The sequence below is a fragment of the Scophthalmus maximus genome, chromosome 10 (genome assembly GCF_022379125.1).
Source record: "Scophthalmus maximus strain ysfricsl-2021 chromosome 10, ASM2237912v1, whole genome shotgun sequence".
In the NCBI taxonomy this organism is placed as follows: Eukaryota; Metazoa; Chordata; class Actinopteri; order Pleuronectiformes; family Scophthalmidae; genus Scophthalmus; species Scophthalmus maximus.
In genome coordinates, this window is record NC_061524.1 from 3922974 (window position 1) to 3935125 (window position 12152).

Here is a 12152-nt window from a genome sequence, read left to right on the forward strand (position 1 = left end):
ACGTGTAATACCACTGAGAGCCACCAGGGGGTTGGCTCCAAAAAACTCTGGCTCCAACAGAAATCCATTCTCGGAATATTAAGCCAATAACTTTTTTTTGCCACAGGTGGTTATGGTACTATGAGCTAAATTCACTCCTTCTAATCGGTGATCTGGCATCCATCTGGAAATAATTTCATAATTAATTAGATGTTAGGGCTCGAAGAACGGTAGGTGTACGAGGTAGAATCAATACGGGAAGTGATTGGAAGAATGGCAGCGAGAACTGATCACATCAGACCTTCACCAAACTATAAAGCTATGAAACCTCCCTCTCGCTCTCTCTCTATCTATATACGTGCACAAAATCTCTGCTGTGTTAATATACCTGCACCAAAAAAAGCCCAGCCAATCACACGAGGCGACAGTGACAGACACAACCAATCAACCGCCACATTAGCGGTCTGGAAGATGAGTCACGGTGGTTAAATAGGGGCAGGAAGCTGAGTCACCAGGCAACAGCTGCCCATTGGTTGAGAAACACCAGCCAATGACGAGCGAGAACCTGAAGTAGGGAACCAGTTTTGGAGGGAAGACATACAGTAGCTATTGTAATGGCTTTACAGTGGAAAGAGCAAAGAAGGCCCATTATCAGCACTGGTATCACTGCAGTCCAGTTTATCACAAACAGAGCAGATATACTCTCTGAAAAACTATTCAGACAGCGTCATATGTAACAGAAGTCAAGTTCACGTGGATCTGAGCTGAAAAATGACCAAAATAAAGCAAAAAAAGTGGAAGGAATTAAAGCAATTGTGAGTTTATAAGCTGCATTTCAAAGGTTTTGTTAATAAACATTAAATCCTTCGTGAGCGCTTTATAGATGAAGTAATAAGTCATTCATAACAAACTTTGGGTTAAGCAAAGCACTGATTAAGCCTTTAATTCAGCAATGTGTTAACCAGTGACCGTTTATTAATGACTTATAACTGCAGACTTGATGGATTATTAGAAAGTGATGAACTTTTGACCCGTTTTAAATGACTAACAAACATTACAACAGCACACAGGCGTTATAAGTTCTTCATAGCCTTCTAAAGGAAAAACTATAACAACACTAGCAAATGATTTATTAACCATTAGGAGCAATAAAGCCCGGTCAGGCTGGTAATTACTGTTGGATCACATGCAGAGTTTCCTACGGCCGGGAAACTCTGCATTGCCTCAAGGCTTTGTCAGTTTCCAGGGGAAAACGCCTGGGCCGCGCGACGACTCCGCTGATTCACCGTCAGGGATGTGCACCGGCCACAGAGAGCGAAACCGGGACAACTTCCAACAGAGATGACACGCGGAGGGAAGAACGCACCAGCCCCGTGATGCATGTGAGAAGAAGACACCGTATGTGGGAAGTGGTGCAGAGATGGAAACGGGTCAAACTTAGTCAATTCCTCGGTCGCTCTGGTCGCGGGGTCATCGCGGTTCATTCCCGGGGGTTGACTGGGAACAAGGGGTCGCTTAGCCAGCCGCCACGTACCTCCAGACGGAACAGGTCAATTCATAGGAGCACAAAAGACATGGAGTAGCAAAGTTAAGGGAATTCAAAAAATGCAATACTGGGCAGGACAGTGCGACCATGTTACAGCTAAACTACACCAGCAAATGTGTTTTGTATGAAACAGTCACTGGCTGGATTATGTTCACAGGCAAGCCCTACATTTATTAAGCAGCATATTATGTTTTATCTTACATTATTGTACATTTAATAACAGAGGTGAATAGGGAGGCTGGCAGATGTAAAGAGTGGAGGTTTACCAACTAATCGGCATCAGTCGCCCCTGTCTGTGACGACAAAAGCACTTTGGTAAAGGGTTTATGAAAGAAAAAAACAAAAAGACTCTAAGGGTGAAACTCGTGATTGTGGAGGAACCACCTAACTCCGCCCGGCAAAAGATCACAGATTACACCTCAGACCGAGAGACAACGACGTCGGCGGTTGGTGCAGAGACAAAAACACAAAAAAGGCGGAGACTGGCGGTGTGGTGAGATTGCCAGTAAGTGGGGACGGATCCATATGGAAAGTACCTGATGATGAGCCTGGAGTCAGGATGGGGTCAAGTGTGCGTGTGTGTGCGTGTTTGTAAATCAGGGAAACCGAACCGAGTTGCTTCACTTGAACGCCGCAAGTTATTTTTCCTCTTTCTGTTGTTCGCTCCGTTTGGAGAAAGAGTCACTTGCTGCACGTCAGACCCTCAATGAATCTGAGAAACACTCAGCCTGGCCACACTGGCACAGGATCATTCAGACAAGAGGAAGTTGACGAGAGCAACCCCCCCCCCCCCCCAAAAAAAATGACTGATGTCATCATGACGCGATGAGTTCATGGCTTTATGAGAATGAGATCAAATTTAAAAATAGTCACAGAGAGAGAGAGAGAGAGAGAGACGCATACAGACAGACGTACTCACATGATCTTTGCTTTCGCTTGGTTGAGTGACACATTCTTTCCATGACCCCACAGGAGACCTTTAGGTGTGGCTCACCTGGCAGTGAGAGGGTGTTATAGTCATAGCTGCAAGAGCATGAGCCTCTCGTGGTTGGCTTGAGCGTCTTTTTTTTTTTTGGTCTAATAAGGGTGAAAAATAGCAGGGAAAGACAGATATGATTGTGCTACTGTCTCATGTGAATTGCAATAGTCACGCTTACAGCAATTTGTGCTCCCTCCTCCCATATTCTCATGCCGCCGCTTTAAATTTCCATTTTACAAGTGGAAAAAACCTTGATCTTACTTAAACTGTGTCACCAGACAGCAATGATGACGCTGAACATTTTTTTTGATGTTCCATGCTTAAAAATGTTTAAATTTATCCCCGGGAAATGTTTGGTTTCACATCCGCAGCAGCTGAGGCCAAATTTGAATGAGCCTACAATACATGCTGCGAATTCCTGTGAATGTCTTGCATGCGTACGTAAAGCGGTTGGAATCCTAAACCTCTGTGAAAGCTGCTCTACACACACGTGACAGTTGGCCTTGGTTTCAGCAAAAAACGAACGAACCGTCTTCTTTGGTGTCGACTCTTGACACTGAAGTTACTCACGCTCACCAACATGAGCACAAGTCGTGGTGATGATAATGTCCATGCGTAACTAGATGACGACAGGGCGTCAGTCACGTGCTGATGATGATAATAATAATTATTATTATTACATGAAACTGGAATCCAAATCATTCAAATGTGAAGCGCGGTACTACAAACCTCTGTGTTACAGCTTTACAGTGACTGAAAATAGATCACAGTTCACTCAAATATAGACGAGACCGAAAACAGCAGAAGAAACATCTCCCGCTGCGTTGTTTCTACAGATGTTTTGGCATATTCACCGATTTATCAGAAAAGCTTTCACGCGCGCTGCCCTGTTACCTCAGTCTGTGGTCGAGCGTGTGAGTCACAAACTGAATTCTGCTATACGAACCGACGACGGCACACAAACACCACTTCCTCCTGTGGACCGTCTTGGTTTCCATTTCTGGGAAATCAAGGTGCGTATCTACGAGGCCACGGCGAGTGTCAACAATCGGTTCTCGTCGCATTGGTGAAACTACTTTTCCTGTTAACCTCCATTTCCTCTTTTCAAAACTCCTTTTTTTTCAATATTCATTCCCAGGCTATTTGTGTACAACAACAATTTAATGCTGGGTTATCCAACTACAAGCCTGATTCAAAATGCCGACAAGTCCTGAAATTGAAACAACAAAACATTGTTGTTGATCGAACACGCAGAACATGACATACCTCAATGAGAATTCTCTGATCTGTTGCCCCTGACTACAGGAGGCTTTTCTTGGTCAGTCTCTTACATGGTTCTAAATGACCATTTTAAAAATCACACCATTTCCTGATTTTACATGGAAGTGAGGGTACTGGAAACGAGAGCCTGCAGCAAACATCCAAAGAGAATGGACTTTCCAGGGAATAAGGAACACCTTTTTTTTATTCATCTGTGAAGGAATTTCCATGAAAACAAACAGCATTTTTCAGTAATTGCTGTTAAAACCCAGATTGAGTCATTTATCTAAAGCAGCTGAGCTGAACGTGTTTAAAATGTCAAGTGCTTCTACAAACAAATGTACGACTCACTGCATAAAGGAAGAATACAGTTTTCAATAATAGATGAATAGATGAATTCATTGGGGAATTAATACAACAAATTTTTTCAGGACAGATTCAGAACTTTGTGTTTTCCTGTTGCTAGCACCATTGATCTTTCAAGAAGATATTAGGATATAAAAGACTTTTAAAGGAGACATATTATGCTCATATTAAGCTTCATCATTTTTATTTGGGGTTATCACTTGAGAAGGTTTACATGTTCTAATGTTCAGTAAACGCATCACTTTCCTCACACTGTCCATTCCTGCAGCTCCTCTTTGCAGCCTCTGTCTGAAACACTTGGTTTTAGCTCCTGTCTCTTTAAGGCCCCTCCCCCACCCAATAGAGCACAGTCTGCTCTGATCGGCCAGCTCTGACTCTGTTGCGATTGGTCAACTGCTTTCAGCAAATGTAGGAAGTGCCTTTTCTTACAAACTTGGGAAACATGCACTTCACGACTCCATCAACAATTTCTCAGTGTCCCTCATAATTATCAAACTCTATGGGGCTTTCTTTAAAATACCCTCGTAATCAACAGCTGAATTTTTTATTTTTTTTTATCAAAAAAAATGAGGAAGAAATCAAGCACCCGTAAAATGAAGTGTCACCAAAACATTATTCGTTAAACCTTTGGAATAAATAATAACGCGATAAAAGGTTCTAGATTTGATTTGAACAATTTTCAATAAGTGAATTAAACCTTTTTATGTGGGAAAACCACATGAGACAACTGCAAATGAGCTTACTTCCATTTGTCTTAGCCCTTGAATCTTTTTTGTTTAGGCCCCCCGAAAAAATGACTTGCTTCAGAAAACGTTGTGTTTGGGGGATAAAATTACAGGATCGTCATCTGGTTAAGACATAAAAACACATTTGACTGAGGTTAGAGAACAACGGTGACTGGTTAAAAGAAAACCACTGTTAACTGTAGTGTTGGTACGAAAACAGGAAGCAATTAGTGGCCTCCCGTGTTTAAGTGCGCCTGTTGACCCAGACAACCACCGCAGCCTCCACCCACTGTGGATCAACTGGCTCCATAACAGTCATGCATTTCTTCTTTTGCTCTTGACAGACAAGTGAGTGTTACCTGCTAGAAGATGAGAGATTGTGGAACGTCTGACGCTAGGCAGGATGCGTCCTCGCGTCTCCGAGCATCCGTTTCTGATAAATAAGTGAAATGATTATTTTTAATAGTTTCATATCGGTGCAAAAAATAGCCTGTTTGATCTGCATCTGTGTGTCACATCCTGACTGTCTCTCTCTCTCTCTCTCTCTCTCTATTGCAGAGCTTTTCTTAAAAAAGATATTTAAAGTAGCACTTCGGTTGTTTAGCTCTGCACTTCCAGAATCCCCCCCAAAAAAATCAAAGCAGTGAATTCAAAGATTCGGTTTATTTCAGTCACCAGTGTGGGTCGGGTCTCAAACGCATCCTATAATACAATTAGGTATTTCATCAGAACCTCCCTGGTTGGTGAATGCCCAGGTCCCAGTGTCTGAGTCAGCCTGGACTTGGGGAAAGCTCTTGTGAAAATGAAACCTCAGTCATCGGCATGACCCCTTTAAAGTGCATCTACAACGATTGCCACATTTTTTGTTTACCGTAAATTAATTTCCCCCCCCCCGAGTGGATTTACCACTCGAGTTTATGCACAGGACAGTGCAACGCAATGCAACAAAACACAAAAGAAACCAAGACAAGCGCACAACGAAACGCAACGGCAAGCAACACGGACCCCCAAAGCAACACTGTAGGTGTAAGATAAATAAAAGCAGTGAATGAAAATCTTATCAACAACGTTGCATAAGCCTTTCAACTTCTCACTTTAGTCAGGTGTATTTCACATCAATTCCCCCTGAGTTCAGTGCAAAAAAATATAAATCTATAATATATATATATATATATATATATATATATATATATATATATATATATATATATATTACTAGTGTTTAGTTGCCCGAGGTGGTGGAGAAGCTTTCATTCTCCTGTTTTTGAAGATGTGAGAGCTTTTGATTTCGAAACCTGTGGCGGCGTTTTTTTCTTTTCGCAACAGCGCCTGATTCTTATCCTGAGCGGAGTTTAACAGGTCTTTCGCCGGCTTCGCGGAGATTAAGACGTGTTTGCCTGCACGGCTGAGGGACATTGCGACGGGGCACACAAACGGCAGCGCAGGAGGAGGAGGAGGTCTTCATGCGCTACGGCTCAACCAGAGCTCCACGCGGCGTGTGAGGCTGTCGGCCGATTCCCACCGTCTTCCAGGAGTTGGATATTCGTCAAATGACACGGGACTCTTCGCAAGGACTTTCCCTTAATGCGATCCATTCGTCTCTATGAAAGACACTGGTGAAATTCCATTTCATGTGGTCGAATTAAGGTCGTTTCACTTTGAAATCTGGTTCAGATAAATCCCGAGACAACTCATCGCATCCGGACTTGATCTCGTTTGACTCACTTTCCCTAATGAATCGCTGGGAAACGTCCAAACCAAGGTTCGTCACACCGCAGAGGTTCAACCCAGCAGAGGTGCTTTGACTGGCAAGCATCGGCGCGGTCCTCGACACGTGATTCACAGCATCAGTCCACAGTGTTTGGTCCAATTTGACCGACGTGTTGTGCAAATAGAAGCCAAGCTGTCGACGCAGCGTGGAGTGAATTTCCAATCAAACCCTCGCATTCAGCGGAAAATCACCTCATGAAACGGAACCATTTTAGCTTAGCAACAACATCACTCGTCACTATTCACTATTATCAGAGCCGTATCCAGAGTTTTATGAATAGTCAGGAGTCTATGGAAGAGCATCACGGCCAGGCATGAGAAAATTAGCATTTCAAGAACAAAAAAAAGTTGAAAAATTCGAGAGTAAACTTGAAATTTCATGACTAAGGTCGAACTTTTAATAATATATCGAGCTACTAACTTTGTGCCCATGACCTCGTCTACGAAAGGCCTTGTGCAGAAGAATTTGTGGATTTTTTAGGCCTAATTCAGAATCAGTATTAGCAACATTTCTTGTAGCTTATAACCACATTGTAATAATCGGTATCAGGACTTTAAGGAGCGCCAGAAAAAATCTGTTCAGTCTGGAAAGATGGAGTTGATTTCATTATTACCACTCAACTTCAAGAAATACAACAATAATCTTCCTCTGATTTGGTCTGACTTAAATCTCGGCATTTGCTCTTCATAATGCAAAAGGAAAAATACAATTTCCTGCTCTCATTTTTGAATGCCTGGCCCTTACATGTGTGAGTCCAAGTCCAAAAATGTTAACAAATGAAAAACATTACAAAATATTTCATTTGTTGACTTAACTGTCCAAAATATGTTTACCAATGTGCCTTTATAAATTCTGATCCATCTCTCAACTGCTGAAGAATAAAATTCTGTTGTGTCCGTTATTTTGTTGGACTAAAAGTCTGTCAAATTTCAAACATGTAGAGTTGAAACTATAAATGATCCACCGCGTGTAAGATTTGAATGACATGTTTCTAAAAGTGAACGATGCCAGAACGTACTCTCTTCGACGGTACTCGCCACAAATGTCTTTGTGAAAACTAAATGAAAACTATCTACATCTTTAGACAAAAAAAAAAAAAAAAAGGTGCCTAATAAGAGTCTTCTTCAAAAACGCCCCTTCATCCTGAGAGGAGTTAGCGCAGCCTATTTTGCTACGAGACAAGAGGAACACTGGATCTCGCCTGATGACGCGTTCGCTCTATTAAATGCCAGCAATTATATGTTGTGTGGGACAAAACCTGTCATTAACCCCGAGGGCACAACAAACAGCATCAAACTGTCCCGGAGCAAAAAAAAAAAGTCAAACGTTCAAACGTTGTGCTTCGTTCCGGGTGTTGGGCGAGAAGACTACAGGCTTCAAGCATTCATGAGCAAGACAGTTCTGTATTTGTCAAATGTTAACGGGCTTGACTTCCTCAACTGCGTGTGCACACTTTTGCCCCTTTTGCCCCCCGACAGACTCCCGTGGCTTTTCACACACTTGGCGACATCATTTGTACGAAAGGACAGATAAGAAGACGTGTGGAACATCTCAGAGCATGAACATTTTTTAAAATAAACCTCCAAAATGCCAAATATAACAATAAAACCAAAGTCCGGCCGGGAAAACAAAATCATATATATCATGTATCCACAGCTCCTCAGTGAAATATGGGGTAAAATCAAACAGTAACAATTGGCCCAAGTTAATTAATATGAAAACAACACCGCTGTTCCCTTCGTCGTATCAGCTCCTCCGCACCCGAAACTCTTCCTCCTCTTTGCACAAACAAATACATGTGACCCGCGTGTCGCCGTCCAGTGTTCTGACACAGCTGCAGTAACCATGTGTGATTTTGATCCCATCTATGTAAAGCGCAAATTTTCCTACCTCGTAAAAAAAACTCGACAGGATCTCGTGGTGCAGCTGCGACGGGCGTTCACACATTTCTCCCGTCACGAGAAAAACACGAAAAGGAGAAGGACGGTTCACAAACACAATGTCAAGGGGTCCAAAATAATCACATCAGGGTCCGATGTAAGTATGTAAGGCAGAGACCAAAAAAAAGAAAACAAATGACCGCAAATTCATAAATGTCTCGTCTTGATGTTCACTTTTGTCCCGTTTGTCTTCATATCTCATAATCTCTTTATCTCATAAGTAACTCCCTATAAAAGCAGACTTGTGGGTCTGTTACTATATAAAGTCCACTCATGAGCAGAGACCCCTTCGTGAAATTCCTCTCAGATGATCACGGGAGCTCCGCCGGCTCCGGGCCTGCGCGGAGGCCTGCGCGTTGCATTTCCTTTAAGAGGAGCAGGGGTTTGTGGGATGTTGGCGCCGTAAACAGGAAGTAAAGTTGAGCGCGAGGGCCAGCCGGTACAGGAAGTGCATCAGTCATGCTAAATTTATCATTTACAATAAGCCACTTTGGGATCGTCGCCTTTTACTGTAAGTTGCACGTACAATGGGTTGATATTGATGTTGATAGACATTGTTGTGTATCAATATCCCTTTGCTTTCTCACTATTATTCCCTCAGAGCAAAGTCTCTTTGACACAGTTTAATAAAATGGATGCATCCAGACCTTTTATATCATATTTTATATGTTAAATGAGTCAGATTGAAATGAAAAATATATTTCAACCATTTCTATTATAAAATTTATAATCCGTTTTTTTTTTATTTAACCCGACAACATTTTTGCTCAATCTTTTCAAATTCCTGATTCGGAGGACGCTGAGATGCTACATGAAATTTTGCATATAATATCCACATCTAAAATGACACGTAGCCTGATATTACAACTTTATTCTCAAAATTTCCGATTTCTTTCCATCCCTTTAAGTGGCAACTTCGTCGTAGTGAGTCATGTGTACGTTGTGTGATTAAAAAAGAAAGGCTGTCTCTGGGCCTCAGCCCCGAGTCCGTACCTGTCATCGGGTCATCAACACGTAGTTTCACTTTTTAATTCCGCACATGGCTCGAGGGGTTCGGTTTAAAGTTTGCTGGCAAGAGCTGGATGAGATGATTGATGCCACTAGCGTGTTCGTACAGTAGATATGACGCTACAGTCAGTCACTCAAGTCTACATTACACAGAAAAAAAAATGACATGCCTTTTCCCACCTGTTTCCAGTCTTTGTGCTAAGCTAATTTAAGCTGACTGGCTGCAGGTTATAGCTTCATATCTACTGTACAACCACGTACAGTACAGTGGTTCTCATCCAACTCTCAGCAAGATGGCAAATACTTTAGTTTAGTTCTTAGCTGAAAAGTCAACGGTAGATTGATTATTACTTTATTTGCCTGTTTTGATGACAGGTGTGTGTGTGTGTGTGTGTGAGTGTGTATATGTGTGTGTGAGCTAATTCACCAATTTCCCGTCATTGCTGATTGGTTTGGTTTGAGTTAATTCCTTATTTGGTCCAGGTTACGTTGGGTGCGTTTGGTTTGGAGGTTTTGAATCAGATCCTGTTTGGGTTTCTTGGGCGTTCGGGTTTTGTAGTTTGGTTTGGTTTGACTCCTCTCACGGAGCAGCCTCGGTCTCCCGTGTGCATATCCAGTTAGCTTGGGCCACTTTGAGTTTAATCGCTTGTGTCCGTGCGTTCTCTAACGTCTCACTCGCCTCACTTTGCAAGCGGTTTCTGGTGGAGTTGGCTTGTGTTTCCTTTCGCCTTGACACGGCGTGTGGTTTGTCCGCTCTTTAGCTCGGATTTGTTGGAGCTGACTTCGGAGCTTCTGGCCTGTGTTTGCCTCGGTGGGAGGTACGGGCACGTCGACCACAGAGCTGCGTATCAGTGAGGCTGATGTAACACTGAGCCAAAGAGCTGCAACACGGCGCCCGACACTGCTCACATACGCTTTGATAAAAACAGGCTCATATACTGTACGTACACACACACACACACACACACGCAGGCAGATTCTCTCTGCAAGCCACGGCCTTTTGAAGGAAAAGGGGAACTGTCTTCGTTGGCAGCAGCACTCATCAAAGGGACGAACTGCATCATAGGAAGTTCTCTACATTTTAATGAGGAGACGTGAGTAACATTTTGAAAAGAAAAGCAGGGTCACATGATGTAAGCGTCTGTGTCGAGACAAACATGACACAGATCAAAAAAAAAATGCAAATGCATTCCCTTTTTACACTGACGGCCTGTCGACGAGGCCCAAGACAGGAAAAGGCACAACTTCCTTCTTGAGAGTCCTGCCGTCGATTTCTCAGCACTCACCTTAAATGATCTCATTACTCACACGATACAACCGCTCCTTTATTCTCTCTCTCTCTCTCCTTTACTGTCTCTGCCTTTTTCTGCCAAACATACCGTATGACTAAGCGCCGTCGCCGTGCTATCTCATAATTATTTCATGGGCGAAGGAAGTCACGTCTGTTACGTCTGTGCGGCGGGATGTGGATTGGTACTCGCACTGGGCTTTACAGTTGACTAGTAATTAAATGAGCCATAACTAAAACAAAGAATTGACTTGATTACTTTTACTGTCCGATTTTTCTCTTTTCCCATTTCCTGCCCTGCTAGTTGTCCTCGGTATGTTCCCCGACTTTACCAGTGCTCCGCGGAGGTCATTGTGAAGGACGCAACATGGTGATGTCACCATGTTAAGGAAGTGCATAAAGCACGTCTAGCGGCCCCCAACAAAGCCAGTTAAAGCGACAGCGAGGGAACTTCCTACACGCGCTGGAAGCGGTCGACCAATCACAACAGAGTGGAGTCAGCTGAGCCAATCGGAGCAGACTGGGCTTCTTCGGGAGGGGGAGGGGCCTTAAAGAGACGGGAGCTGCAGGAACGGACAGTCTGAGGAAACTGATGTGTTCGCTGAACATTGGAGCATGTGAACCTTCTCAAGTAATAACCCCAAATTCAAATAATGAACCTGAATATGAACATGACATGTCTCCTTTAACACAACCTGTAGCAAACCTTGTCCAATCTGCGTTGGTTCACTGGCGACTGACAAGAAAGTCTGTGCCACCAGCTGTTTTTGTTTTTTTTTTAAATCTTGACGAACCAACTTCTAATACTTGCATAACACTTGACACATTTGTTCTATCGCACCACATGTTGGACGGAATCCCGACTTGTGTCAGGTGAACACACAGAGAGGAAACCAATCTCTCTGACACCACGGCAGTTGTGCAAGAAAACCGTCTCTTCGTGGCCAAGTGTTGAACTTTGGTCAATCTATCAAATTAACTATTAACAACACCAGGCAAATACATGTAGTAGTAGCAGTGAAAATAAACACAATATCTGCTTCCAGCGAGGAGTGAAAGTAGCAAGTAGCACAAAGCAGAAACACTCAAGCGCGAGTGCCTCCTATCTGCGCTTTAATCAACAGTGCGTCAGTGAACGCACTGGGCCTCATTCCACCGCTGCTGCCAACGAACACAATGATCCTGCTTCGCCTGTGACGAGGCCGACAACCGTAATCACGCTCAAACATCTACTTTGCATTGGCCTTTTAACAACATCTGTTTCACATGTTACGGGTTGTGTCTGCTGAC

At 43.2% G+C, this 12152-nt stretch overlaps 1 long non-coding RNA gene across 1 annotated transcript; it reads right to left on the minus strand.

Annotated features, from left to right (window-relative positions):
• Nucleotides 1-717: 717 nt before the first annotated feature.
• On the minus strand, nucleotides 718-11311 carry LOC118283756. The gene is made up of 4 exons (XR_004784665.2): nucleotides 10954-11311; nucleotides 5215-5288; nucleotides 2445-2602; nucleotides 718-1513 (listed from the first exon to the last, which is right to left on the minus strand). It is a non-coding gene; the product is annotated as an uncharacterized LOC118283756 (long non-coding RNA).
• Between the last annotated feature and the right edge of the window lie 841 nt (nucleotides 11312-12152).